Source organism: Phyllobates terribilis, unplaced genomic scaffold, assembly GCF_046119375.1.
Source record: "Phyllobates terribilis strain yellow unplaced genomic scaffold, ASM4611937v1 Scaffold_8__6_contigs__length_399053987, whole genome shotgun sequence".
Lineage (NCBI taxonomy): Eukaryota > Metazoa > Chordata > Amphibia > Anura > Dendrobatidae > Phyllobates > Phyllobates terribilis.
In genome coordinates, this window is record NW_027362768.1 from 344,626,787 (window position 1) to 344,651,702 (window position 24,916).

Here is a 24,916-nt window from a genome sequence, read left to right on the forward strand (position 1 = left end):
TACACCAGTCCTGCAGCCCACCCAGGACCTTTGTTGAGGGTTTGGAGCTGGTCCCCCACAAGCTAGCTTACCCGGATGAGAGGGACACACCTGAGGAGGGATCTCATCAAAACTGACCATTGCAGAACGTAAAGTTGTGTTGCTGCTTATGTGCGTGTGCTTAATTGTTATAAAAGTATTTTATATATATTAAAAAGAAAGAAAATATTTTTTTGTTACAAGTAAAGTATAAATAATGTTTATTATACCTGTTATTGCAACGTTCAAGCAACGTGCCTCCCATAAAGGGAATAAAAGATGTTGTAATGTTTAAAAATATGTTATCCTTGTGTTACCTGTTATACAAAAATTTGTTTCAGTCCGAGAGTACTGACTTTTAATAGGGGGGGAATGTGACGCCCTGCGGCTGCAGGCTGTCACAGAACTCCTGGGTGTTACACAGATGCATTCTCCCCAGTGGCCTCAATACATGCAGACACCTCCACCCAAGTCCACTATATGGAGCCCTGTCAGGTATATATATACTGGGGGGTGGAGTTCAGGAAGTCAGTCAGTGGGAAGCAGTGAGTGTGACAGGATGCTGCAGCTCCAGACAAGCTGAAGTCTGTGTGGCTGAAATCCAGGCTAGGCCCAAGCTGCGGGCTAGTCTGGCTAGTGGAGAGCCTAGAGTGTTCTAGAAGGCAAGGAGAAGAGAAGAGCCATGAGGGACAGAGGAACCTCAGAGGGTTCGTCCCCTGATGCAAGCCGGGCAACGGGCCCGAGCCTATTGGGACCTCCATGCCCAGTAGGGAATCTGGCATATGTGGCGTCCCTGAGGGTTCAGTCGCCACTGGGGTACTGCACCTCAGATAGAGGTGTGGTATCTCCTCTTCCAGGTAAGGATGGAGCATCACACAAGACCCTACTCCACACTCAACACTACACCACTCCTGTCCTGTAGGGGGCCTAATGCACCAGGGTGCTGCCCCGGGCCGGGATAGAGGAGATGGGGGGAACTAAAGATAGGGGGAACCAAGTAGTGGGTGAGGGTAGAGGAAACACTTACATGAAGCACTTATAGAATCTATATAATATTCGGCCATCTTAAGTTCAAGGTCTTTGATTGAGGGTCTTCTGTCAGGGTCCAGCAAGAGTCTGTAGCTGGCGGAAGATTTGCGGTCCTCGTACTCTGGCCTTGAGGCGAGGAGTGGGTCAGGGTTAACCACTGTCTCTACCCAGTCAGGGTCCTGTCCTAAGAAGGCCTAGGAGGGGAGCAGAGGAGATAGGCTCCACAGGCAAAAGGATCCCAGGGGGATATGGACGGAGTGGATTCGCCACCTGTATTCGTTATTCTGGCCTAGCCAGAGGGATTCCTGCTGCAAAAGGGGTAACCGGTCCCCGACATCTGACTTTATCACTTCAAGTCTCAGTCAGAAAAGCCCGGAGGCTTAGTGGATCCCAGGGGGATACGGACTGAGCGGAGTCGCCACCTGTATCTCTTAAACTGCGTTTATCCAGTGGGACGCGGCCTTACACCACATTCATACCACACACAGTCAGGAGAAGACTCAGTGGGAGAACTTACCGAGGAGAGGAACACACACCAGCGGGGTCTTGACAGGTGCTCCTGATCTACCTGGGAAGTGCTGAACCCCCTTCCCGGTGGCCGCAGTACGCTGTGTGTAGCAGAGAGAAGCTTTGCTGCTGAAAGTTCATCTAAAGTGAGTAAAGACCCGGATGACTTCATTCACTGCCTCCCCTTGTTTATTCCCGCATGGCACTGCACCCACCATACTTCCACATAGTCCCTCCAAACCCCTGCCCTGAGGCCTACTCCGCCTGTGGGGAGTAGTACCAACTGTGCTGCCAGAACACCAGCCTCAGAGGACTGTTGCAGCGCTGGTGGCCTTCACCAGAAACCGCAGGTGGCGTAGTCGAATCAACTTACCACCGAACCAACAAAAGCCCATTATTTTTTTTATGTGACAGCCCTGGGCACGGAACGGGTCACGGCCACGACGACATCCCACACCACCACCGTACATTGACCCGGCACCGAGTAACCCCACCGCTCAGGGAGGGCGAGTCATATACAGTATTGATAATACCACCATTCCACCTCACAGTCCCCTATATAGTATGATGGTCCCCCAATAGCACCCTATATAGTATGAAGATCCAGCCCACAGTCCCTTTTATAGTTTGATGGTCCACCCAGCATCACCCTATATAGTATAATCGTCCACCCCACAGCCCCTATATAGTATTATGGTCCCCCCAACAGCCCTATATAGTATAATGGTCCACCCCACAACCCGCAATATAGTATAATCTTCCACGACACAACCCCATATATAGTATATAGGTCCTCCAATAGCCCCCTATATAGTATGATAGTCCACCCAACACCACCTTATATAATGTGATGGTCCACCCAACAGCCCCCTATATAGTATAATCGTCCACCCCACAGCCCGCTATATAATATAATCGTCCAACTCACAGCCCCCTATATAGTATAATTGTTCACCCCACAGATCGCTATATAGTATAATGGACCCCCAATAGCCCCCTATATAGTATAATGATCCACCCCACAGCCCCCTTTATAGTATGATGATCCACCCCACAGCCCCCTATATAGTATGATAGTTCACCAAACAGAGAGATTAGAAAACTTTATTTTTCTAGTCGGTGAGATTACAGCGATACCAGATTCATATATTTTATTAGGTTTTGCTACTATCACGCACCAAAAAAATGCATTTTTGCAAAACACGTTTGTGACGAATGGCACCAGAGAGATCCCGCAGAATCCCACCGCTGCCACCACTTGTGAAGATTGGCACCAGAGAAATCCCGTAGAATCCCATCCGAACCATAATTACGTCAGACGGTACTCGTGATACGGATCTGCCCTTTGCACCAACATGAAGTTCCGCAACCCTTCGAGGACGCGTAAGGTCAGATTGGTAAAGTTCTACACAGACACCCCCTGTCCACATGGGTACAGGAAGGCACCGGGAGTGAGAAGAGGTGGCCCACTCAGTCACTGACATGGCACCACACTCGCTCACACCCCTGACAGGCTGAGAGGCCCCTTTACTAGCTCCAGTGAAGCAGAAGTTTGTTGACCTTGTAGAGCTGCCACCAGTTTCTATTAGATATAATGAGAATTGTATCAGACCAGAAACTCGCCCCGGTAGCGTGTTTATTGGACCGAACAATGGACTTTAGGATTTGTGGATAGAGATAAAAAAGCAGCCCAACGTTAAAGGGCACACTAGACAATACACTATATACATAAGGGTTATACATATGACACGCCCAGGGAATGGGGACGACTCGGCGCCCGGGCCTTGTTGTTGCCTGACCTTGGGGGATGTCGCGGTGGTCGGCTCCCGGGCCTGTACCCTGGGGTCACTCTTAAAAAGGAAGGGAATGGGGGATAAGGTGTATGGGATAAGGGAAAGTTCGTGACGCCACCCGTGGTGTCTGGTGAGGATCACCAGCACTTCTACAGTCCTCTGAGGCTGGTGGTCTGGCAGCTTAGTTGGTGCAGCTCCCTACAGGTGGAGCGGGGCCTCTGGGCAGCATAGGAAAAGGGATGCAGGACAGAGGGGACCCAGCCGGGTCAGAAGAAGAATAGGCACACTCACAACAGTTCACTTCAGTACCTTTACTGGTGGTGTCTCTGGCACGATCCAGGGCACTGTAGGGTGAAGGGTGCATTTCAGGACTCTCCCCAGTGAGTGGGTGTGGGGCCTCCTGTTTCTTGCCTTTTCCTGATAAGTTTATGACCTGCCTGAAGCTAGGCCTAACTTGGACTCTGTCTTGCGCCGGCTGACCTGGTGATAGGGCCTTCTGATGGAGATCACACTCCCTGGTCTCTTGGGCCTTTGTGATTCCTGACCCTGGGATAACGGTCAGCTTCTGGTGTTCCTGGGACATATAGTTTGCAAGGGGTTCCGGTTGTTTCTGCTGGTCCTAGAGATCCTTGCAGACACGGACCCTGTGTCCGGTAAATGGTTTTGGGGTGAGCTGGCTAAGCTCCTCTGCCCCCTATGTAGCTCGCTTACTCCACTTGCCTTCGGCCGCGCTCAGGGCCATCACTAGGCTTCACACTGGCAGTAGGCCTCGCTACTCTTCACCGCTCTTATGGCGTCGGCACGCCGTTGGCTCACTAGTCTGAGCTCTATGAGTCTGAACTCTCTCTGGAGGGACTGGCACTACCTCTGTCCCCTGAGTAAACTGTTCTCTAGACTTTAACTGCTGAATCACTGAGCTGCCTGGCTCCACCTTCCCTTTATATATCCCTAACGGGCTCCCTCTGGTGGTCTGAGGTGGAAGGTGGAGGTGTGTGAATGCTATGAAGGCCTCTTGTGGTGGAATCCGTCCATGCACCCCTCTAGGATCTGTGGCACCAATGCACAGCAGGGCGCCACATGTGGACTGGTCATTATCTGCGCATCACTGCACCAGCAACATCTACCTCATAGCATCACTATATTCTGCCCTGGGACTAAGCTCTGCCTGTGGAGAGCTGAACCAACTCTGCTGCGTCACCACCAGCTCCAGAGGATAGGCACCGCAGCGGCGGCCCCATATAGCCGCATACCACAGGTGTTGTCACGAACATTATCTCTATAAAAACTTCATTCCCATTTTACTTTTCTCCTTTTATTGACCATCCTGGGTCACGGACCGTGTCACTGCTACTGTGACACCCCCGGCTACTGAGTACCCCACGACCCAGGGGGCACATCACATGCCTGTCCCTGGCCATCTATATGGCGGATCCCTGTGTCCACAGCTCCAGCCATCCCGCTATAGGATATAACTGCTTTTCTAAATGATCTATTTATGAAATGACTTACACAAGGCGACACTACAACAAGAAATTTGTTTAAAAGATTTGTATTTAATGATGGATTTGTTTCCCCTTGATGATATAGCGCTGACATATTCTGTAGCGCTGTACAGGGACGACCATCATTCATGTTATTGATAATTTGGAAGAAGCCAATTAACCTATCAGTATATTTTTGGATTGTGGGAGGAAACCGGAGAACCCGGAGGAAACCCACGCAGACACGGGGAGAACATACAAACTCCATGCAGACATTCGTGGTTAAATTTGGTGACACAACCCGAGTGCTGCAGACACCAGTGCTAACCACTGAGCCACCGTGCTGCCCGAGAGATGGCGAGAAGATGTTATTATGGTGGAAGACTGAGATGTAACTTTCCACCTGTATTCTGGATGACTTCATCCATGTGCTGCCATCTTGGCTGGGCCAATGATCGGACTGATGATGGAGCTGGGTGGTCACTGATGGATCTTCTCAGGTTGGGGCTACAAGAGCCAACTTGCTCTTGCAGTACCCGCACCCAAACTTCTCGGTGTTGAGAGAATCCGTCCAACGTCCGAGTCTGGGGTGAGAGATAAAGCTTATATTAAAGACTGATCCTAAAATACAAACACATCCAACATCAATGACAGAGCCCCTCCATGTCTGATTGCAGAAACTATGAAGCAAGCAGTGGTAGTAACTGACAAATACACCCCATGACCAGTATCAGTCACCTGTCTGTCCATGGTTTATGTGAGTCGTATCTTACCTGCCCTGGCACCCTGAGCATTGGTACATGAATGGGTAGTGGTATTCCCAACTGTGGTATACGGTAATGGGCGGGAGGTCGGGGTGGATCTGTGCGACCTTCTCACCATATTGCTTCCATAGTTGGTGATGGGCATATTCTCCATTGCCATCGATGACCCAGCAGGCAGCATGACACATCTCATGGATCATTGTGTCTCGGAGTCGTTCTGAGGATAAAGCAGCATTTAATTACAATCAGGAGTAAAGACGTACGGAAGATGTCACCGCAACAAATCTATAAATGGTGGCCGATGAGAAGCCTACCTGCAGAATCGCAGACTTTATCCGATAACTGGACGATGGCGTACCGCTGCCCGTTATGCTCCCGGAAGCCGGTGCGACCAGCCGTTTTACACAGCCTTTTATTCCAGCCGATGTACATATATGCAGGAAGCTACGGAGGAAGGAAGGGGAAAATATAGAATATGGAGGTATATACTATATACACTGGATACACTAACCCTAGATCTAACCCTCCATTCCCGTATCTCCCTATTCGGGGCTGTGTGTTATCACTGAATACCTGGTTCTGAAAGACGGTCCGGTTATAAAACTTGTAGAGGCGTCGTATCAGCTTCTGTTTGTACTTTTGGAAGTTGGTGACATATTTGGATGTGGGAGAAGACAGATCTCTCAGGAAACAGTTATTGATGGGATGCTCCTGTCTCCTGATCAGAAAACATCATAGATATATACTAAGGTCATGTACGACCTGCAGACACACTGCTGACGCCTTATCTGAGAATGTGCCAATAACAGCGCCACCTAGCGACCAGATAACGTGAACATGCCTCAGATAATACGGATATATAGGAATACATTACCTCGCTGTCTCCTCCTGCACAAAGCTGGATCGGGAAGTATTAGGCTCTGGAGAAAAGAACAAATATCGTCATTTACTTCTGCGTTGTTCAGTTTTCCTAATCAATAAAAAGTCTAATTTCTTATTTTACAGGAAGGAGTTTATGATCCTTCCAGACGCTTTATCACATACCTGACTCTGTATTTATCAGGTGGGGTCCAGAGCCACCATCTTCATCTCCAAGGCTCCTCAAAGACCTCAGAATAAGTGGATGAGACTGGAATAAAGAAGCACAAACATTCAGAATTAAGAAGCAGCGATATAGCGGTATAATCTCAGAATGCGGCGTCCCCTGATCTCCTCTAGACGCCCGGAGCTACAGACTGCGCTGGAGAGAAGCGAGCGCTCACCTGATGGACATTCTCATCACTGCTGCCGTCCTGTATGTTGGACGCAGAAACTCTGCAGCATTTTTTATTGACCGGTAACTGGGAAAGGAAAATAATAAAAATTTTAAAAAAGTATTGCCAAATTTCTGTAATTTCACATAGACAACATATTACAGAATCCGCCACTCACCTGGTCGTCTATACCGCTGCTGTCTGTAATAGACTCTATAATAATGCGCCGTTTGCGCTGATGCTCAGACATTTTCCTCAATTAAAAATTGCAAAAATATCCTCACTCCACAACTTCTATCACCCTCAGCGGAGGAGGGCGCGAGCGGAAGTTTTATCAGTTCTCCTTATTGTGACTTCATGACTTGTGTGACATCAGCATTCTAGAACTCTGATACTGTGACATCGCTAAGAGCAGTTGTTCTGATGGATGTGCACATGGAGATAGAAATATTTCTATAGATATTTACAACCCCCCAATTCCAAAAAAGTTCTGACGCTGTGTAAAATATAAAGAGAACAAGAAGGCAATGATTTGGAAACCTCTTTTACTATATTTTATTCACTGCAGTACATAGAAATCAGATCAGAAGATGAAAACTGTTCTGAGGTCGGATGAATAAAAATGTGAAATTATGGAAAGCACGGACTTTGTATCCTGCAGACTCCAGAGGAGAGGGACCATCCAGCTTGTTATCAGCGCTCAGTTCCTGCATCTCTGATGGTCTGGGGATGCATTATGGGCAGCTTACACATGAAAGGCGTTATCAATGCTGAGCCTTATACAGAGGTATTAGAACAGCAGATGCTCCATCCAGACAATGTCTATTTCATTGAAGACCTTGTATATTTCAGTAAGACAATGCATCCATCACAGCCGCACGGCTTCACAGAAGAAGAGTTCAGGTGATGAACCGGCCGCCGGCAACCAAGACCTTTCACCAACAAAAAACTTTTGACGCATTTTGAAATGAAAAAAATCTGGCAAATAAGACCCCGGAGCAGCGAGAAGTTGGCATGAGACTAAAAGGGGATAATGTTCCTCTCCCAAAACCAACCAATTAGTCTCCTCGCTTCCCCAATGTTTAGAAATTATTGTAAAAAAAAGAGGGGATGCGACACAATGGTGGACACGGCCACAGTCCAATTTTCTTTTAGATGTGTTGTTGTCACCAATTTCTAAATTATTAATTATTTTCAAATGCAAAGGACAAATGTCCAACGTTCACCTTCTGATCTGTGTCCTATTTTCTGCTGTGAATAAAATATGGGCATAAGTGATTTCCAAATCATTGCATCCTTCTTTTTGTCACATTTGACCCTGTGACCTAACTTTTTTGGAATTAGGGTTACATATACAGGTGCATCTCACTAAATTAGAATATCATCAAAAAGTTAATTTATTTCAGTTCTTCAATAAAAAAAGTGAACATTATATAGAGTTATTACACACAGAGTGATCTATTTCAAGTGTTTATTTCTGTTAATGTTGATGATTATGGCTTACAGCCAATGAAAACACAGAAGTCATTATCTCAGTAAATTAGAATAATTAACAAAAAAACACCTGCAAAGGCTTCCTAAGCGTTTAAAAAGGTCCCTTAGTCTGTTTCAGTAGGCTCCACAATCATGGGGAAGACTGCTGACTTGAGAGATGTCCAGAAGGCAGTCATTGACACACTCCACAAGGTCCCAGAGTCTGGAGGAAGAGTGGAGAGGCCACAATCCAAGCTGCTTGAGGTGTAGTGTGAAGTTTCCACAATCAGTGATGGTTTGGGGAGCCATGTCATCTGCTGGTGTAGGTCCACTGTGTTTTATCAAGACCAAAGTCAGCGCAGCCGTCTACCAGGACATTTTAGAGCACTTCATGCTTCCCTCTGCCGACAAGCTTTTTGGAGATGGAAATGTCATTCTCCAGTAGGACTTGGCCCCTGTCCACACGGCCAAAAGTACCAATACCTGGTTTACACACAACAGTATCACTGTGCTTGATTGGCAGCAAACTCGCCCGACCTTAACCCCATAGAGAATCTATCATTGAGAATCTATGGGGTATTGTCAAGAGGAAGATGAGAGACACCAGACCCAACAATGCAGACGAGCTGAAGGCCGCTATCAAAGCAACCTGGACTTCCATAACACCTCAGCAGTGCCACAGGCTGATCGCTTCCATGCCACATTGCCGCATTGATGCAGTAATTGATGCAAAAGGAGCCCCGACCAAGCATTGAGGGCATTTACTGAACATACATTTCAGTAGGACATTTCAGATTTTAAAATCAATTTTCAAGCTGTTGTTATAAAGTATTCTAATTTACTGAGATAATGACTCCTGTGTTTTCATTGGCTGTAAGCCATAATCATCAACATTAACAGAAATAAACACGTGAAGTAGATCACTCTGTCTGTAATGACTCTATATAATATATGAGCTTCACTTTTTGTATTGAAGCCGGTTGCATGGATTTATATAGTGTGACCAAGTTGTCAAGAACTTTTCCAAGTGATGCTAAAATCGCTTGGAAAAGCGCTTGATAACCCGCATGCGAAATCGCATGTGCAAAACACGTGTCATACGCTTCTACCTGGCAGGAAAAAAGCATGTAAAATCCGGAGCTTTTCTGCTGCCATGGTAGCATGTATAGGCCACACAGGCCGCTCACAGTAGCACGAGCAACATGTGACCTGACGTTGTGTTGAAAAATGTCTCGTGGGACACTTTGGAGAAGCGGCCGTATCATTGGTCCCACAGCTGAATCAATGTAACGCTGAGATGTTAGTGTATGCGGAATGATGACTTGAAGGGTCCGGCTACCATAAATGATGCCTCCCTCCATACCATAATCCCAGGAGTAGCACAGTATTGTGCTACAAGCCAGACGTCCAACTACAGGTATCTATTGACCTTATGACACCACTCAAATTCTATCATGGTGCAGAGCAAGACGGCAATGGAGGTGTATGTATGTGACGGTCTGTCCTTTGCCTGCATTTGCTTGGATGTAATGATAGCAGTGATGGATTGGCACTGAAATTCAGTCCCTGCATTTGAAAGCACACAGGTCCATGCTGTCCTCGCCCCCAGTCCTTAAATTGGATTATCTGTTACTAATGTTACAATGCCTGGGGATATTCAAGATTTACTACAAGACCAATATTTCTAATAATAATGCTATGTACGATTGAATAATAATAATACCACAATAATAATATAGCAATATATCAGACAAATACCAGCAAACCATAACCAAATATCACCAGCATATATGTGATGTCCCTGAGGGTTCAGTCGCCACAGGGGTACTGCACCTCAGATAGAGGTGTGGTATCTCCTCTTCCAGGTAAGGATGGAGCATCACACAAGACCCCACTCCACACTCAACACTACACCACTCCTGTCCTGTAGGGGGCCTAATGCACCAGGGTGCTGCCCCGGCCTGGGATAGAGGAGATGGGGGGAACCAAAGATAGGGGGAACCAAGTAGTGGGTGAGGGTGGAGGAAACACTTACATGAAGCACTTATAGAATCTATATAATATTCGGCCATCTTAAGTTCAAGGTCTTTGATTGAGGGTCTTCTGTCAGGGTCCAGCAAGAGTCTGTAGCTGGCGGAAGATTCGCGGTCCTCGTACTCTGGCCTTGAGGCGAGGAGCGGGTCAGAGTTAACCACTGTCTCTACCCAGTCAGGGTCCTGTCCTAAGAAGGCCTAGGAGGGGAGCAGAGGAGATAGGCTCCACAGGCAAAAGGATCAGGAGAAGACTCAGTGGGAGAACTTACCGAGGAGAGGAACACACACCAGCGGGGTCTCGACAGGTGCTCCTGATCTACATGGGAAGTGCTGAACCCCTTTCCCGATGGCCGCAGTACGCCATGTGTAGCAGAGAGAAGCTTTGTGGCTGAAAGTTCATCTAAACTGAGTAAAGACCCGGATGACTTCATTCACCGCCTCTGCTTGTTTATTCCCAACCGGCAGTGCACCCACCATACTTCCACATAGTCCCTCCAAACCCCTGCCCTGAGGCCTACTCCGCCTGTGGGGAGTAGTACCAACTGTGCTGCCAGAACACCAGCCTCAGAGGACTGTTGCAGTGCTGGTGGCCTTCACCAGAAACCGCAGGTGGCGTAGTCGAATCAACCTTACCACCGAACCAACGAAAGCCCATTATTTTTTTTTATGTGACAGCCCTGGGCACGGAATGGGTCATGGCCACGACGACATCCCACACCACCACCATACATTGACTCGGCACAGAGTAACCCCACCGCTCAGGCGTCACAAACTTGGCGTAGTCGGCAGGATAGCGTGCAACGGAAGAGGATAATCGCCATTGCCGACGGGTACTGTGCGCCTTTTTCACAAAAGACTGTTGTTACACACTTATCGTGGAGCCGTCCACGAAGAACGGACGCCATTATGTGCTAAAACAACAGCAACCAAAGTCCTCCCATCATGGGCCTGGCTCCCCAATGGCGCCAAAAGTGCAGACCGCCCCCTCCAGCAGAGACAGTCCGCATAGTAGTGTCCGTCAAGACGGATGGGACGTCCCAAGGAGTGCCCATCAGCCAGCCGCCCTGGAGCTGCCCCAAAAGAAGGAGGAGAAAGAGACTGCACCCAGCAGCGAAGATGGAAGCAGAAAAGGAGATGTCCTCCGTTGCTGGCCCAACTGTTGCTACCTCCCTCACTATGGAGGGAATTCACCTGACCGCAGAGGAAGCCAAGTTCCTTTGTGGTGAAACGCAGGAACTGACCCCGAGAGTCGAAGAGGCCCAGCGACTGGCCGCCGCAGAGTGGAGAGAAGAGGTGTTGCGGAGGATCAAGTCCCGCCGCCGGAGGTCGTCGTGCCTGACAAGTGAGGCTCCAGCCTAGGCGGAGGAAGCCCAGGAGGCCCAGTGCAGCCCAAGTGTGGGTGAGGCCGAAACCCCTATCCCCGGAATGGGACGCACCGAAGCCCTCCTAAATATCCTGCCGGCACCCCTATCCCCAGGCGCCATTGTATGGGAGCAGCTCCTGGCTCCGGAGGCCAAGACCCGAGCCACCACCACAGTCGGAGACCTGCTATGCCTCCCGACTCCTGAACCGGGGAACCCTGTGCTTACCTGGGTGAACACCTGCCCCAACCCAGACTGGTCCGCACCAACAGAGGGCACGCAGCAGCCCCTGTTACTGCCGCTACCCGCACCTCCGGTCACATGTCAAGTGGCCGCAGAGTTTGCCTGGGACAACCAGGGGGGCGACCTGATGGGCTTCCCCCGGGAGACCCAGGCCGAAGCGCGTAGGTGGGAGGAGACTTGCAGAAAAGAGCTCCTCCAGTTCAAGAAGGAGCAGCGAGACAGGAGGATCCGCTGTGAGCGCCTGGAGGTGTGTGCCAAGGCTGCCAAAACACAGGCCTGTCAGGCGGAGGCCACCCGTCCAAGCCCCTGGGAAGAAGGTCTTATAGTACGCTTCCACCAGGAGGCAGGATAGGGCTTTATCCGTAGCCCACAGTTCAGCCCGGACGTCTTTGTCAACCGGCGGGACGTCGAGCCGCGGCTGGAGCAGGGCCACCCTGACAGGAACCTCTACCCGGGTAATCTCGTGTCCTACACCCGCCACGATGGGGAGCCAGGGTAGTATGCCCTAGATATCCACAGGGTATTCAAGGAGGATGCCCCCATACACTTAGCTACAGAGGCTCCTTTGGTAAGAATGAGCCGTTTCCTCGTTGGGGATACCATTGTTAAGCAGCCCCGGAGGTTGCACCTCCCTTTTGTTTGAACTGTTATTTGTTTTAATATTCCTTTTGTACCCGGATTCTCTACAAACATTTGTCCCTGCGGACGCTGAGCATGAGACAGACTAACTTTGTATATTGTTTACACCTACTTAGGTGCTCCCTATTGGTTTTATGCAAAACCACCTCTACCGCAGACCTCAGAAGCAAAACCTGTCTGGTCGTGGTTCTACCAGAGGCCCAACTCAGGATCTCCATGCCCTGCAGCCACCCCAGGGCCTACGTTGAGGGTTTTGGGCAGGTCCCTCATGCTGCTGAACTAGCACTTTCTACAGTATTTTCTACATACATAATGTCTCTTTAATATTTTATATATTTATACTATATATCTGCAACGTTAAAAGTGTCCGAACCTCCCATAAAGGGAAGATGTTTTACAGTTTACAAAAGCATTTAAAAATTTTGAATGTCTCTACCAATCTTTTACTCTATTGCAGCCCACGGACGTGCTGTGTTTCACCAGGGGGGAATGTGACGCCCCTGAGGGTTCAGTCGCCACAGGGGTACTGCACCTCAGATAGAGGTGTGGTATCTCCTCTTCCAGGTAAGGATGGAGCATCACACAAGACCCTACTCCACACTCAACACTACACCACTCCTGTCCTGTAGGGGGCCTAATGCACCAGGGTGCTGCCCCGGCCTGGGATAGAGGAGATGGGGGAAACCAAAGATAGGGGGAACCAAGTAGTGGGTGAGGGTGGAGGAAACACTTACAGGAAGCACTTATAGAATCTATATAATATTCGGCCATCTTAAGTTCAAGGTCTTTGATTGAGGGTCTTCTGTCAGGGTCCAGCAAGAGTCTGCAGCTGGCGGAAGATTCGCGGTCCTCGTACTCTGGCCTTGAGGCGAGGAGCTGGTCAGAGTTAACCACTGTCTCTACCCGGTCAGGGTCCTGTCCTAAGAAGGCCTAGGAGGGGAGCAGAGGAGATAGGCTCCACAGGCAAAAGGATCCCAGGGGGATACGGACGGAGCGGAGTCGCCACCTGTATTCGTTATTCTGGCCTAGCCAGAGGGATTCCTGCTGCAAAAGGGGTAACCGGTCCCCGACATCTGACTTTGTCACTTCAAGTCTCAGTCAGAAAAGCCCGGAGGCTTAGTGGATCCCAGGGTGATACGGACGGAGTGGAGTCGCCACCTGTATCTCTTAAACTGCGTTTACCCAGTGGGACCCGGCCTTACACCACGTTCATACCACACATAGTCAGGAGAAGACTCAGTGGGAGAACTTACCGAGGAGAGGAACACACACCAGCAGGGTCTCAACAGGTGCTCCTGATCTACCTGGGAAGTGCTGAACCCCCTTCCCGGTGGCTACAGTACGCTGTGTGTAGCAGAGAGAAGCTTTGCGGCTGAAAGTTCATCTAAAGTGAGTAAAGACCCGGATGACTTCATTCACTGCCTCCGCTTGTTTATTCCCGCGTGGCACTGCACCCACCATACTTCCACATAGTCCCTCCAAACCCCTGCCCTGAGGCCTACTCCGCCTGTGGGGAGTAGTACCAACTATGCTACCAGAACACCAGACTCAGAGGACTGTTGCAGCGCTGGTGGCCTTCACCAGAAACCGCAGATGGCGTAGTCGAATCAACCTTACCACCGAACCAACGAAAGCCCATTATTTTTTTTATGTGACAGCCCTGGGCACGGAACGGGTCATGGCCACGACGACATCCCACACCACCACCGTACATTGACCCGGCACCGAGTAACCCCACCGCTCAAGGATGGCGAGTCATATACAGTATTGATAATACCACCATTCCACCTCACAGTCCCCTATATAGTATGATCGTCCCCCAATAGCACCCTATATAGCATGAAGATCCAGCCCACAACCCTTTTTATAGGTTGATGGTCCACCCAACATCACCCTATATAGTATAATCGTCCACCCCACAGCCCCTATATAGTATTATGGTCCCCCCAACAGCCCTTTATAGTATAATGGTCCACCCCACAACCCGCAATATAGTATAATCTTCCACCCCACAACCCCATATATAGTATATAGGTCCTCCAATAACCCCCTATATAGTATGATAGTCCACCCAACACCACCCTATATAATGTGATGGTCCACCCAACAGCCACCTATATAGTATAATCGTCCACCCCACAGCCCGCTATATAACATAATCGTCCACCTCACAGCCCCCTATATAGTATAATTGTTCACCCCACAGATCGCTATATAGTATAATGGACCCCCAATAGCCCCCTATATAGTATAATGATCCACCCCACAGCCCCCTTTATAGTATGATGATCCACCCCACAGCCCCCTATATAGTATGATTGTTCACCAAACAGAGAGATTAGAAAACTTTATTTTTCTAGTCGGTGAGATTACAGCGATACCAGATTCATATATTTTATTAGGTTTTGCTACTCTCACGCACCAAAAAAATGCATTTTTGCAAAACACGTTTGTGACAAATGGCACCAGAGAGATCCCGCAGAATCCCACCGCTGCCACCACTTGTGAAGAATGGCACCAGAGAAATCCCGTAGAATCCCACCCCTGCCACTCGCCTGACGTCATAATTACGTCAGACGGTACACGTGATACGGATCTGCCCTTTGCACCAACATGACGTTCCGCAACCCCTCGAGGACGCGTAAGGTCAGATTGGTAAAGTTCTACACAGACACCCCCTGTCCACATGGGTACAGGAAAACACCGGGAGTGAGAAGAGTTGGCCCAGTCAGTCACTGACATGGCACCACACTCGCTCACACCCCTGACAGGCTGAGAGGCCCCTTCACTAGCTCCAGTGAAGCAGAAGTTTGTCGACCTTGTAGAGCTGCCACCAGTTTCTATTAGATATAATGAGAATTGTATCAGGCCAGAAACTCGCCCCGGCAGCGTGTTTATTGGACCGAACAATGGACGTTAGGATTTGTGGATCGAGATAAAAGAGCAGCCCAACGTTAAAGGGCACACTAGAAAAAACACTATATACATAAGGGTTATACATATGACGCACCCAGGGGATGGGGACGACTCGGCGCCCGGGCCTTGTTGTTGCCTGACCTTGGGGGATGTCGCAGTGGTCGGCTCCCGGGCCCGTACCCTGGGGTCACTCTTAAAAAGGAAGGGAATGGGGGATAAGGTGTATGGGATAAGGGAAAGTTCGTGACACCACCCGTGGTGTCTGGTGAGGATCACCAGCACTTCTACAGTCCTCTGAGGCTGGTGGTCTGGCAGCTTAGTTGGTGCAGCTCCCCACAGGTGGAGCGGGGCCTCAGGGCAGCATAGGAAAAGGGATGCAGGACAGAGGGGACCCAGCCGGGTCAGAAGAAGAATAGGCACACTCACAACAGTTCACTTCAGTACCTTTGCTGGTGGTGTTTCAGGCACGATCCAGGGCACTGTAGGGTGAAGGGTGCATTTCAGGACTCTCCCCAGTGAGCGGGTGTGGGGCCTCCTGTTTCTTGCCTTTTCCTGATAAGTTTATGACCTGCCTGAAGCTAGGCCTAACTTGGTTTCTGTCTTGCACCGACTGACCTGGTGGTAGGGCCGTCTGATGGAGATCACACTCCCTGGTCTCTTGGGCCTCTGTGATTCCTGACCCTGGGATAACGGTCAGCTTCTGGTGTTCCTGGGACATATAGTTTGCCAGGGGTTCCGGTTGTTTCTGCTGGTCCTAGAGATCCTTGCAGACACGGACCCGGTGTCCGGTAAATGGTTGTGGGGTGAGCTGGCTAAGCTCCTCTGCCCCCTATGTAGCTCGCTTACTCCACTTGCCTTCGGCCGCGCTCAGGGCCCTCACTAGGTTTCACACTGGCAGTAGGCCTCGCTACTCTTCACCGCTCTTATGGTGTCAGTATGCCGTTGGCTCACTAGTCTGAGCTCTATGAGTCTGAACTCTCTCTAGAGGGACTGGCGCTACCTCTGTTCCCTGAGTAAACTGTTCTCTAGACTCTAACTGCTGAATCACACTGAACTGCCTGGCTCCACATTCCCTTTCTATATCCCTAACGGGCTCCCTCTGGTGGTCTGAGGTGGAAGGTGGAGGCGTGTGAATGCTATGAGAGCCTCTTGTGGAGTAATCCGTCCATGCACCCCTCTGGGATCTGTGGCACCAATGCACAGCAGGGCGCCACATTCCCCCCTAGCAAAGCTCAGTACTCCCGGACTGAAGTACTTTTTTATAACAACAATAACTCTTCCCTTTATGGGAGGCACTTTGCTTAAACGTTACATATAAAACATTGTAAATAATAAATAGATATGTACAGTTCAATAAGCAACCTCAGAATTCAAGTCTCTTGCGGTGAGGTTCCCCGACAGGATGTCCATATCACAGGTTAGAGTACTTGGTAGCTTGAGGGACCTGTCCAAATCAAACCCTCCACGTAGGCCCTGGGGTGGCTGCAGGGCGTGGCGATCCTGAGTTGGACCTCCGATTGTGCCACCCAGACAGGTTTTTGTTCTGAGGTCACCTAAAGGGGCACTCCAGGGAGTGCAATTATTTACAAGAAGCAGTTTTTGGGCTGCACATAGTCCTCAGCCACAAAGTTCTTTATGTACCCTTACGGGTAACTAGAGGCAACAAGGGAAAGTGTCCATTTCACTTAGATTGTTCATTATAAGGCAAAACACAAATTAATAAATACATATACATGAAAACACACAATATAATACCCCAGGGGCAACTATCTACACTGTCAGAGTTTCCTTCTTTACTCTCTGTATCTGACAGGGGTCTGACCTCATGTGCTACGTGTCAACCTACGTGGTACTTTGATGCGTGAGGCACTAGTATTTGCACTACCTCCCATTCTGTCAGTTCTAAGTGTTGGGGGACTGCAGGGTTGCCTTAACCTCTCTACAGGACTGGCAAGTATACCATTGGCTGGGCCTTCTTGCTCTACTCCAACCGGGGATCCTTCTTCCGGGGATTCTTCTTGAGCCGGCTCTTCTGAAGCACTTACAGGTACTACTTACTGTGGAGGGTCTTCTGGCTGCTGAAAGAAGTGGACCACAGGTATTATTACTGCTCCTCCTAGTTGAGGCCAATCTGCCGGGAAATCTCCTAAGTCAGTATGGAGTACTGCTTCTTTAGGCTCCTCCGGTACGGTGAGAGGCACTTCTTCTTGGGGCTTTAGCAGGTCTGGACACAACTTCAGATGGTCTCTAGATACCGCTGCAGTCGTTATTCCTCCGTCTCTACTAATTAGGCAGGTCTTCTTGTTATCAAATCTTGAATTTAACACAGTGTAGGGTTCTCTCTCCCACTGGTCATCAAGTTTGTGGTTTCTCCTTTTCCTCTTTAACACCACTTGTCCTGGTGTGAAGGGTTCTGCGGGCGCACTTTTATTGTAGTGGGCTTCCTGCTTGTCCCTTACCCGAGTGAGACTGTCTTCGACACAGGCCTGTACTCTTCTGTACTGCTCCTGTCTGGTCGTGTCCCAGTCCTCAGTGGACATATCTGCTTCTGGTTCTACTACACCAAGCTCCAGGTCCATGGGCAGCTTCCCGGGTCTTACTCGCATGAGATATGCTGGAGTACAATTGGTGGAACTCACAGGTATGTGGTTGTACAGATCTACCAGGTCAGGTAGTAGGTCTGGCCACTGATTTCTCTCCTCTAGTGGTAAGGTCTTCAGCAGGTCGATGACAATGTTATTCATCTTTTCACAGAGACCGTTGGTTTGGGGGTGGTACGGTGTAGTCCTGATCTTTTTACACCCGTACAGATGGCAGAACTCTTTGAACAATTCGGCCTCAAAGGCTGAGCCTTGATCTGTCAGCACCTGCTACGGGTATCCGTGGGGCCTGCAGAAGTACGCCTGAAACGTCTTCGCTGCTGTTTCGGTCGTCAGATCCTTGACGGGGGCCACCACCAGGAACCGGGAGTAGTGATCCACCATGGTCAGGGCATAGGAATATCCTGACCTGCTGGGTGACAGCTTGACATGATCCAGGGCCACAATCTCCAGGGGACGAGTCATCTTGATGGGTTGCAGGGGTGCCTTCTGGCTGCTGTAGTCTTTTCTTCTGAGGCTACAGGGTCCACAATTCCGGCACCACCTCTCAATGGAACTGCACATTCCTACCCAATAAAACCGACACTTCAACAGGGTTTCTAGCTTCTTCCAGCCAAAGTGCCCCGCCTGATCGTGGTAGGCCTCCAATACCATCTGGATGTCTGTCTTGAGCACCACTATCTGCCATACCATCTCATGGGTTTTGGGATTGACGTACCTCTGGCACAGCTTCTCTCTATAGATGAACAGCCGGCTCTTCTCATTCCTCAGCTGCTTGGCTTGGAGAGACGCTTCCTTCTCCAGGGAGGAACCTTCCTGGGTTATCAGTTCTTTGATACGACTGACAACCGGGTCGCCATCCAGCTGTGATGAGGCCGGGGGTTTAACGTCTTACCACGTTGCCTCCTGGAGGCTCATTGCTCGTGGACCACTCCATTCCGATGAAAGGCAGGTAGTTCAATCTCCTCCAGGTCATCCACTTCTTCTTCAGTGTCCGACTGGTGAGGCATCCTGGACAGGGCATCGGCGTTGGCGTTCTTAAGGCCCGCCCGGTACTTAATAGTGAATTGGTAGTTTGACAGCCTAGCCATCCATCGTTGTTCCATGGCTCCTAACTTAGCTGTTTCCACATGAGTCAAGGGGTTGTTATCAGTGAAGGCAGTGAATTTACTGGAGGCTAGGTAGTGCTTGAATCGCTTGGTGATGGCTCAGACCAGGGCCAGGAACTCCAACTTGAAGCTGCTATAGTTCTCTGGGTTCCTCTCGGTCAGGCGGAGCTTCCTGCTTGCGTAGGTGATCACCTTCTCTTTGCCATTCTGCTTCTGACTCAGTACAGCTCATAATCCTTCGTTGCTGGCATCAGTGTACAGCAGGAACGGTTGGCTGTAGTCAGGGTAGGCTAGGATCTCTTCACCGGTCAGGATCTCCTTCATTACCTTAAAGGATTCAGCTTGCTCCTTACCCCACTGGAACGGGGGATTTCTGCCTCTGGGGGACTGTCCTACCAGGAGGTCTTGCAGAGGTGCCACTTTCATAGTATAGTCCTTCACAAACCTTCGGTAATACCCGACTAGTCCCAGGAACGGACGTACCTCCTTGAGGCTGTTCGGCTCCAGACCTTTCTGAATGGCAGTGACCTTCTCTGGGTCTGGTGCTACTCCCTCTGGACTAACGATGTGCCCCAGGTACTGTACCTTCCTCTTCAGCAGGTGGCACTTTTAGGGCTTCAGCTTCATCCCATACCGGGACAGCGACTCAAATATCTCTGCCAGGTGCTTCAAGTGGTCCTCATACGTTTTGGAGTACTCTATCACGTCGTCCATGTATAGTAGTACAGTCTCGAAGTAGCGGTGTCCCAGGCAGCACTCCATCAATCTCTGGAATGTTCCGGGGGCGTTGCAGGGTCCAATCGGCATACTATTGAACTCGCAGAGTCCCATCGGGGTGGTGAAGGCCGACTTCTCCCGATCCTCCTCAGCAATAGCTACTTGCCAGTACCCACTAGTGAGGTCAAGGGTTGAGAAGTAATTTGCAGACTTTAAGGCAGCCAGGGATTCCTCTATACGTGGTAAAGGGTATGCATCTTTATGTGTAATGCGATTTACTTGTCTGTAATCTACACACATTCTCATGCTTCTGTCCTTTTTCCTGACTAGAACCAGGGGAGCTGCCTTGCCTTCTTCATGTCGTGCAACATCTCCTTCGCCTTCTGGTAGTGTGCTGGTGGTATAGGCCTGTAACGTTCTTTGATGGGTGGATGGTCACCTGTGGGGATATGGTGTTGAACCCCCTTAATCCTCCCAAAGTCAAATGGGTGCTCACTGAATACCTGCTCGTATTCTTGAACCATCCGGTGTACACCCTGCTTCTGATGGGCAGGAGTGGTGTCTGTCCCAACATGGAGCTGTTGACCAAAATCCTCCACCTGGGTTGCCGGGTCATTATCCTCCACTTCGTCTGGTGAGGTTAAGGACTCCGCCGTGTGTATGGAGTTGTTATTTACTGTGTACAGTTTGGCAACAGTGGCGTAGCGTGGTAATCTAACCTCGGCCTCCCCGTAGTTTAGGAGGCGTACGGGCACCCTCCCATTGCGCACATCCACTACCCCTCTGGCATTTAAGAGTGTAGGCTTATGTTCCGAGCTAAGGGGCTCTACTACCGCCTGGTAGCTCCGTCCTTTGAGACCTATTGCTGCTCTACACCAAATCAGCATTTCACTCATCGGGGGAATCACAATGGGTACCGGGTCCGTCACCCGTACATTACCAATTTCACCGCTTGTTAGCTTTACCTGTTGCTGGTACATAAGGGCTCGGATTTCTTTCTGCAGTGCCCTTCTCTGCCCCAGTTTGGCAGTGTCAGCTATATGTTGGAGCAAGAACAACACTTCTCCCAAACAGTTACTAACAATATTAGTGCCAAGTACCATATACAAGTCTGTATCATCAGGATTAGTCTCTACTACAATTAATCCCTGGTCCTTCTGTTCCACTCTTCCCACCTTCACTGCCACACCCTTAACCCCGACTAGGTTAAGCATAGATGGAAAGATTTGGATCTGGTGGGTGAAGTTCGTCTATGGATGAGAACCTTTTGTAGAGGACGTCAGGCATAATGGTTACCTGAGATCCTGTGTCCAGCAGAGTGGATGTCGCTATGCCGTCCAGCACAATGGACAGGAAAGGTCTTCCTCCCACGAACCTGTGGTACCAGTTTGATGGGCCTGAGGGGTCTACTCCTGGGTGTCGGCCCTCGGCCCCAGGGTTTGCTCGTTTAAAGGACAGCTCTGGACAGCGTGACCTGTCTTGTGGCAGCGGTGGCAGACAGGGTCCCTTGGCGGGCGGCGTTGGTCGCTGGTCCTCCCAGGGGGTGGCATTGTCCTCTTCCTCCTTCTCATCCAGGGGACATCCTCAGAGCTATCGGCTAGCAGGATCCTTCCTTCTGCCTCAGGCTCCGTCCTCAGCTGCAGGGCACTCAGTACAGTGGTCAGGGTTTTGCTCAACTGACGCACTTCAGAGCGCAGGCTGTCCAGCTCACTAGGGGACGTTGCTGGAACCTTGGCTTCAGCAGCCACCAGGGAAAAGGTGGACGGCACTGGGGTGGCCCCATCCTGGTAACATTGGATAGCAGTTGTTTCCAGGGGCTGCAGTCCTTTTATAGCCATGTCCTTAAGGGTGTCAAAGGTGGCATCTGGATGATCCAGGGACCACCAACGCACAGTCCTGCTCTCCTCTTGGGACCTCAGTCTCTGGAAAAACTGTTCCTTCAGCATTTTATTTTCATCATTGATGCTGGTTGGACTAACCTGCTTCAGAGCTCGCAGGGCCCCTTGTAAACGCCAGGCATAGTCCTGAACACTGTCCTCCGGTTGCTGAGAGCAGTTGTAGAATCTCATCCGGAGGTCTGTCTCAGAACGATTCTCAAAGACAGTCTGTAACTTTTTAAAGATTGCTTACACTGACTCCTGGTCTGCGGCCGACCAGGTTTCTACTTCTCGCTCCGCAGCTCCGGTCAATTGTCCCAATACAACAGCAGCCCTTTGCTTGCCTGTCATAGAGTACATGTCCAGTATACAGCATATTTTCCTTTTGAATCCAGACAGGGTATCCGGTTTGCCGCTGTACTGGGGGAGCCACTTCGCTCCAGGGATGTACGGTAGGGCCATGGGTATGACAGTGGTTACAGGCCCTGCTGGTGGAGCGGCTGCTTCGGCCTGCTTGGCGCCGAGCGCAGGTTGAACATCAGGGCGGTTAACCGATACTCCGGTGTTGTGCTGCTCTTCGGACATTCTGGCGCCCCACCTAGCGAACCGTGGCCTACCTTCTTTTCTTCCGGTAGGCCGCAGCTCCGCAGGTGACGGTCTTCCTTCAGGACCTTGCGTCACTTGCGTCTTACGTCAGAGAGCTCACGAGGCTCCTTCCAGGACCTGGCGCTTCCTGGTTTGACGTCGAGGCGTGGGGCGTGTCCGGGGCTTCGCGCACTTCAGCAGGTACGCCTCTCAGTTTTCTCGCGGTTACGCCCTTCTTCCCGCTCAGCGGCACAACAATGGCGGCGATCTTCGCCACAGTTAAATACACAGTTCTGATTAAAGGCGCACAGTACCCGGTGGCAACGGGCACAACACTCCATTGTTGCAGCGGGCACAGAATCCTGTTCGTGATGCCAGGAAGAGATGACGCGCCCAGGGTGTTAGGGGACGACTCGGCGCCCGGGCCTTGTTGTTAGTTTTTGGGGGATGTACCGGGCCCATACCCTGGGGTCACTCTTAAAAGCAAGGAATAATGGGGAAAGTAAGTGGGATAGGGGAAATGTTCGTGACGCCACCCATGGTGTCTGGTGAGGATCACCAGCACTGCTACAGTCCTCTGAGGCCGGTGGTCAGGCAGCTTAGTTGGTGCGGCTTCCCACAGGTGGAGCGGGGCCTCAGGGCAGCATAGGAAAAGGTATGCAGGACAGAGGGGACCCAGCCGGGTCAGAAGAAGAATAGGCACACTCACAACAGTTCACTTCAGTACCTTTACTGGTGGTGTTTCAGGCACGATCCAGGGCACTGTAGGGTGAAGGGTGCATTTCAGGACTCTCCGCAGTGAGCGGGTGTGGGGCCTCCTGTTTATTGCCTTTTCCTGATAAGTTTATGACCTGCCTGAAGCTAGGCCTAACTTGGTTTCTGTCTTGCACCGGCTGACCTGGTGGTAGGGCCTTCTTATGGAGATCACACTCCCTGGTCACTTGGGCATCTGTGATTCCTGACCCTGGGATAACGGTCAGCTTCTGGTGTTCCTGGGACATATAGTTCGCCAGGGGTTCCGGTTGTTTCTGCTGGTCCTAGAGATCCTTGCAGACACGGACCCGGTGTCCGGTAAATGGTCTTGGGGTGAGTTGGCTAAGCTCCTCTGCACCCTATGTAGCTCGCTTACCCCACTTGCCTTCGGCTGCGCTCAGGGCCCTCACTAGGCTTCACACTGGCAGTAGGCCTCGCTACTCTTCACCGCTCTTATGGCGTCGGCACGCCGTTGGCTCACTAGTCTGAGCTCTATGAGTCTGAACTCTCTCTAGAGGGACTGGCACTACCTCTGTCCCCTGAGGAAACTGTTCTCTTGACTCCAACTGCTGAATCATTGAGCTGCCTGGCTCCACCTTCCCTTTATATATCCCTAACGGGCTCCCTCTGGTGGTCTGAGGTGATGGTGGAGGTGTGTGAATGCTATAAGGGCCTCTTGTGGTGGAATCCGTCCATGCACCCCTCTAGGATCTGTGGCACCAATGCACAGCAGGGCGCCATATGTGGACTGGTCATTATCTGCGCATCACCTGCACTACACTGCACCAGCAACATATACCTCATAGCATCACTATATCCTGCCCTGGGACTAAGCTCTGCCTGTGGAGAGCTGAACCAACTCTGCTGCATCACCACCAGCTCCAGAGGATAGGCACCGCAGCGGTGGCCCCATATAGCCGCATACCAAAGGTGGCATCACGAACATTATCTCTATAAAAACTTCATTCCCATTTTACTTTTCTCCTTTTATTGACCGCCCTGGGTCACGGACCATGTCGCTGCCACTGTGACACCCCCGGCTACTGAGTACCCCACGACCAAGGGGGCACGTCACATGCCTGTCCCTGGCCATCTATATGGCGGATCCCTGAGTCCTCACCTCCAGCCATCCCGCTATAGGATATGACTGTTTTTCTAAATGATCTGTATATGAAATGACTGACACAAGGCGACACTACAACAAGAAATTTGTTTAAAAGATTTGTATTTAATGATGGATTTGTTTCCCCTTGATGATATAGCGCTGACATATTCTGTAGCGCTGTACAGGGACGACCATCATTCATGTTATTGATAATTTGGAAGAAGCCAATTAACCTATCAGTATATTTTTGAATTGTGGGAGGAAACCGGAGAACCCGGAGGAAACCCACGCAGACACGGGGAGAACATACAAACTCCATGCAGACATTCGTGGTCAAATTTGGTGACACAACCCGAGTGCTGCAAACACCAGTGCTAACCACTGAGCAACCGTGCTGCCCGAGAGATGGCGAGAAGATGTTATTATGGTGGAAGACTGAGATGTAACTTTCCACCTGTATTCTGGATGACTTCATCCATGTGCTGCCATCTTGGCTGGGCCAATGATCGGACTGATGATGGAGCTGGGTGGTCACTGATGGATCTTCTCAGGTTGGGGCTACAAGAACCAACTTGCTCTTGCAGTAGCCGCACCCAAACTTCTCGGTGTTGAGAGAATCTGTCCAACGTCCGAGTCTGTGGTGAGAGATAAAGCTTATAT